At 42.4% G+C, this 6226-nt stretch overlaps 1 pseudogene across 1 annotated transcript; it reads right to left on the reverse strand.

Moving 5' to 3' along the window:
- Positions 1–3411: 3411 nt before the first annotated feature.
- LOC309964847 (elongation factor 1-alpha 1-like) lies at positions 3412–5253 on the reverse strand (annotated as a pseudogene). The gene is made up of 2 exons: positions 4254–5253; positions 3412–3943 (listed from the first exon to the last, which is right to left on the reverse strand). The product of its transcript is annotated as an elongation factor 1-alpha 1-like (transcript).
- Between the last annotated feature and the right edge of the window lie 973 nt (positions 5254–6226).

A 6226-nucleotide genomic window follows, 5' to 3' on the forward strand; every position in this document is an offset into this window, starting at 1 on the left:
AAAAGCTATTCATCCACACGGCTCAGGATAAAAGGGAGAAAAAGTAGAGGGAATTAGTAGAAGTATGAGGAAATAAAGAAGGAAAGGAGGGTAGGAAGGAAGGAAGAAAGAAAGAAGCAAAGAAGGAAAGAAGGCAAGAAGGAAAGAAAGGAGGTAGAGAGGGTGGGAGGAAGGAAGGAAGGAGGGAAAGAAGGAAAAAAGACAGAAAGAAAGAAGATACAGTAAAAATAAAATAAAGTATAATAAAGTTATTGAATTAAAAAATTCTTATTTAGAAAAAAAAAAAAAGGGACGGAAAGAACCTTAGGACAAATGTTGGAAGCAAAGCTATACAGACAAAATCTTACACAGAAGCATACACATACACCCTCACTAAAAGAGGTAAATGGGGAAAAATCCTAAATCTTGCTGTCAGAGACCACCTCCTCAATTTGGGATGATTCGTTGTCTAAAGGAGGGAAGGAAGGACGGAAAGAAAGAAAGAAAGAACGAAGGTAAAGTATAATATTGTTATTAAAATTAATTATTAAGAAAAAAAATTAAAAAAAAACATGGACGGATAGAACCCTAGGACAAATGGTGGAAGCAAGACTATACAGACAAGATCTCACACAGAAGCATACACATACACATTCACAAAAAGAGGAAAGGGGAAAAAATCATAGATCTTGCTCCTAAAGTCCACTTCCTTAATTTGGGATGATTGGTTGTCTATTCAGGTATTCCAGAGATGCAGGTACATCAAGTTGATTGTGGAGCTTTAATCCGCTGCTCCTGAGGCTGCTGGGAGAGATTTCCCGTTCTCTTCTTTGTTCTCACAGCTCCCAGGGCTCAGCTTTGGATTTGGCCCTGCCACTGCGTGTAGATCGCTGGAGGGCGTCTGTTTTTTGCTCAGACAGGATGGGGTTAAAAGAGCCGCTGATTGGGGGCTCTGGCGCACTCAGGCCGGCGGGGACGGAGGGGCACAGAGTGCGGGGCGGGCCTGCGGTGGCAAAGGCCGGCGTGACTTTGCACCAGCCTGAGGCGCGCTGTGCGCTGTCCCGGGGAAGTTGTCCCTGGATCCCGGGAACCTGGCAGTGGTGGGCTGCACAGGCTCCGCGGAAGAGGGGTGTGGAGAGTGACCTGTGCTCGCACACAGGCCCCTCGGTGGCGGCAGCAGCAGCCTTAACGTCTCCCGCCCGCCTCTGGGGTCCGCGCTTTCAGCCGCGGCTTGCGCCCGTCTCTGGATTCCGCGCTTTTAGCCGCGGCTCGCGCCCGTCTCTGGATTCCGCGCTTTCAGCCGCGGCTCGCGCCCGTCTCTGGATTCCGCGCTTTCAGCCGCGGCTCGCGCCTGTCTCTGGATTCCGCGCTTTCAGCCGCGGCTCGCGCCCGTCTCTGGATTCTGCGCTTTCAGCCGCGGCTCGCGCCCGTCTCTGGGGTTCGCGCTTTTAGCCGCGGCTCGCGCCCATCTCTGGAGTTCCTTTAAGCAGCGTTCTTAAACCCCTCTCCTCACGCCCCAGGAAACAAAGAGGGAAGGAAAAGTCTCCTGCCTCTTCGGCAGGTGCAGGCTTTTCCCCGGACTCCCTCCCGGCTAGCTGTGGTGCACTAACCCCTTCAGGCTATGTTCAAGCCGCCAACCCCAGTCCTCTCCCTGCACTCCGGCCTCAGCTCCCTATTGTTTTCTTAATAGTTGATAGTACAATTTCTTTTGGGAATAAGTGGTCTTAAAAGAAGACAATACCTTGGAGCATTTGGGTATGAAAAAATAGGCCCACCGTAGGATTCAGAGTGTGGGGCAGAACAAATGGAGGGTAGAATTACTTTGCATTAAAAAGAAAAAATGATGATGGTAGGAGGGGACAGAAAGGAGAGAGAATGGCTGAGCAACATAGAAAATCAGCCAAAAGACTCTCTAGAACAGAATGACTATTAATTCCAGTTGTGATGGGTCAGCAGTGCAAACCCCATCTATTTCTTAATTTCTCTAAACGTTTTGTAACATCTGCTACACAAAGGCTTTGTGTGCATAATTTTATTTGTGTGTGTGTATGTAAAACTAAGAAAGGTAGCTAAAAAAACCCATGCAGTAATGAGCAAGTTGCAAGATACCAAGTAGAGAACAAGAAGTCAGCTGAAGCAGGAGACAGTTGTGAGAACATAAGCCCCCCAGGAATGCACAGAAATCTTGGACAGGGATTTGGACTTTCAACATGAGGTATGCTGGAGACCAGTCTTGTCTAGATTTTAAGAGTCAATTTGACCCTGGATGTCATCTAAATTAAGTAATAAATGCTCTACAAAGGTTACAAATGACATTACAAAATGATAAACACTGGACTTAGTAGAATGTTACAATTACCTGTAAAATGCAAAGAGTCCTGGAGAAGAAATTAGAAGTCCTGGGTTTGAATTTTTTTTTTTCTTCAACTCCCAGCACCTTTATTTTTCCTAGAATCTAGATATAATGAACTCTAGCAGGGCAGTTATTATTATTTAAGCCTTACACTTTAGATTCTTTAAACTACTTCAAAATTTGTAAATCTGAGAATGCACATTCCAATAACCGCGAAACTAAAATTTGAGATTATACCAAAAAATTTACTCACTGTTTATGTGACTACACAAAATTTTGTGTGCAGCACATGGACATTAATATTGCAGAATTCGGCCTTTTTTTAAGTTGAAATATAGTTGATTTACAATGTTGCAATTGTTTCAGGTGTACAGCAAAATGTTTCAGTTATATGTATGCATACATATATCTATTCTTTTTCAGGTTCTTTTCCATTATAGGTTATTGTAAGATATCGAATACAGTTTCCGGTCTTATACAGTAAATCCTTGTTGTTTATCTATTTTATCTATTGTAGTGTGTATCTGTTAATTCCAAACCCCTAATTTATCCCTCCCCTTCCCCCTTCCACTTTGGTAACCATAACTTTGTTTTCTATGTGTGTGAGTCTATTCTTGTTTTGTAAATAAGTTCATTTGTATCATTTTTTAAGATTCCACATATAAGTGATATCATATGATATTGGTCTTTGTCAGACTGACTTCACTTAGTATGATAACTTCTAGGTCCAGCCATGTTGCTGCAAATGTTAATATTTCATTCTTTTTAATGGCTGAGTAATATTCCATTGTGTATATATATATATATATATATATATATATATATATATATACACCACATCTTCTTTATCCATTCATCTGTCAATGGGCATTTAGGTTCCTTATAAAACACCAAAAATAGATGATAGGAAATGCTTACTTAAATCTTTTACCTAAGTAGTACTATAGGAATTTACAGTCTTGACCGAAAGAGGACACAGGTTTCTCATTAAACTTTATTTTAATGGGTCTCAAAATTCTGTGACAGATTTTTAGTCAAATTGTTTCTATTAAAAATTACTGATTTTTAGAACTTATAACTTAAAACTGCCATACGCACACAAAAACAAATGGTCCACAACATATTTTCCTTTTTTTTCTGAAAGTTTTACAATGCATTATCATTAACCAGTCTTTTACTGTTAAACTTAAATGGCCAACAGAAACAAACAGTCCTGATAATGTTCTTCAACAACTGATTAAAACTGGGGTGTCAGGTATTAGGGATATTATTCACTTAGCCTTCTGAACTTTCTGGGTCATCCACTGCTTTGACGACACCCAAGACACGTCTGTCTCATGTCACAAACAGCAAAATGACCCTGAGGAGGATTGTCAGAAAAGCTCTCAAAATACATGGGCTTTCCAGCAACCAAATGAACCATGCCAGCATCACCAGCTTTAAAGAATTGGGAACCATCTTCCAGCTTCTTCACAGAATAGCAGTCAACCTTCCTCTTCAGCCCAGCAAACTTGCAAGCAACATGAGCTATTTGACAATCCTGCACAAGTGCACAGCCAGCACCAATTTGGCCTGGATGGTACAGGATAATCGCCTGAGCTGTGAAGCCATCTGTTTCCATTGGTAGGTCATTTATTTATTTATTTTTGGCTGCGCTGGGTCTTGGTCATTGCGTGCAGGCTTTCTCTAGTTGTGGAGAGTGGAGGCTACTCTTTGTTGCTGGCGCGGGCTTCTCATTGTGGTGGCTTCTCTTGTTGCGGAGTATGGGCTCTAGGCACATGGGCTTCAGCAGTTGTGGCATGTGGGCTCAGTAGTTGTGGCACATGGGCTTAGTTGCTCCACGGCATGTGGGATCTTCCAGGACCAGGGATTGAACCCATGTCCCCTGCATTGGCAGGCAGATTCTTAACCACTGTGCCACCAGGGAAGTCCCTGGTGGGTCATTTTTGCTGTCATCAGCCACAGTGCCACAACAAACATCTCTGACAGACATGTTCTTGACATTGAGGCCCACCTTGTCCCAAGATAGAGCTTCACTCAAAGCTTTAGGATGCATTTCAACAGACTTGACTTCAGTTGTAATGGTGACTAGAGCAAAGGTGACCATTATGCTGGGTTTGAGAACACCAGTCTCCACAGGGACAGTGCCAATACCGCCAATTTTGTAGACACCCTGGAGGAGCAGATGCAAGGGTTTGTCAGTTGGAAGACTTGGTGGCAGGATGCAATCCAGAGCTTCAAGCATCGTGGTTTCACTGGCATTGATTGCCATCTTTATGAGTGACTTTCCATCCTTTGAGTCAAAGCATGTTTGTACTTGGCTGCAGCATGTTGTCACCATTCCAACCAGAAACTGGCACAAGTGCCACTGTGTTGGAGTTGTAGCCAATTTTCTTAATGTAGGTGCTGACTTTCTTAATGATTTCCTTTTATCTCTTCTGGCTGCTGGGTGGTTCAGTGGAACCCATTTTAACACCAACAATTAGTTGTCTCACCCACAGTCTGTAAGCCAGAAGTGCATGCTCACAGGTCTGCCCATTCTTGGAGATCCCTGCTTCAACTTCACCAATGCCAGCAGCAGCAGCAGTCAGCGCAGCACAGTCAGCCTAGCGTGTGCCTATAGGCATGTTTTGGGTAGTCTCTGTGTCCTGAGACATCAATGATACTACTTGCTGGTCTTGAATTTCTACAGGGGAATATCAGTGGTGATACCAAGCCCATGTTCAGCTTTCAGTTTGCCCAATACCCAGGCATACTTGAAGGAGTCCTTTCTCATATCAGCAGCCTCATTCTCAAATTTTTTCTTTGGCTCTTTTGTTGATCCCACCACATTTGTAGACCAGATGGCCAGTGGTGGTAGACTTGTTCTAATCTATGTGTCTGGTGACAACAATATTGATATGAATCGTTTTCTTTCCCATTTTGGCTTAGATTTAGTTGTGATACTTGTGATCTGGTGGTAAATCTGTTGTGAAAAAGTAGGTTTGAATTCTGTGGCATTAAGTAATTATGTGACTTTGGGAAGATGCTTAATTACTCTGAGCTGCAGTTTTCTTACCTGTCAAAGGATAGAAGAAATTAATTATTGGTTCTCTTATCTGTAAAATGGCTCCAATGGTAACTAAGATGCCTTAGGAAGGAGCACAGAATTTGGAATCAGGAAAAATACACCTATGTTTGCATCCTGCTCCTGCCACTCTCTGGCTGTGTAACCTTCAGTTAGCTACTTAACTTCCTAAGCCTTGGTTTCTTCATCTATAAAGTAGTAATAATAACACCTATGCCTCAGATGGCTCTGAAAGGATTAAATATTTTAGCCTAGGTAGAGATGCTTGATAAATATTAAGCCCATCTCTTTCAGATTTAAGTTCAATTTCTTCACTCAGTTTCCTTCTTCATGGTCTTGAAAGAGAAAAATTTCTGGCTCTGTTTTGCAGGGTGACCCAACTTCATACCAACTTACCTCTGTGGAGCAGAAAAGGAAATAATGTTAATTCATCTTTACATTTCCCAATTATATGGAATTTAACAGCAATATTCAAATCTGTACGCTGCTATGGTTACTGGTATAATGTACTAAGTATTAACCGAGAAAGCTCTATTTAAGAATGGCATCCACAGAGGTGGTAAAGTTTGCCTACAGATTCTTTCACTACTATGTAGCTTCTATATCTACTGTAAAGATAATATTTTCCCAGTGTCAATTTGAAGTCCCAAGTCTCTTTGTATTAATAATCCTGGAAGACACAGTGGTAGTGGAACTCTTGACTCACTTTTTTTTCCCCTGGGAATAATTGGAGGCTGTAGCCATCACCCACCTCACTCCTAACCCCAATAAGCTAGGAGTAACTCCATTTAGGTTTATAGCAAAAGGCAGCCCACAGCAAAGAAGGT

Source organism: Leucopleurus acutus (assembly GCF_964270905.1).
Source record: "Leucopleurus acutus genome assembly, chromosome: 8".
Lineage (NCBI taxonomy): Eukaryota > Metazoa > Chordata > Mammalia > Artiodactyla > Delphinidae > Leucopleurus > Leucopleurus acutus.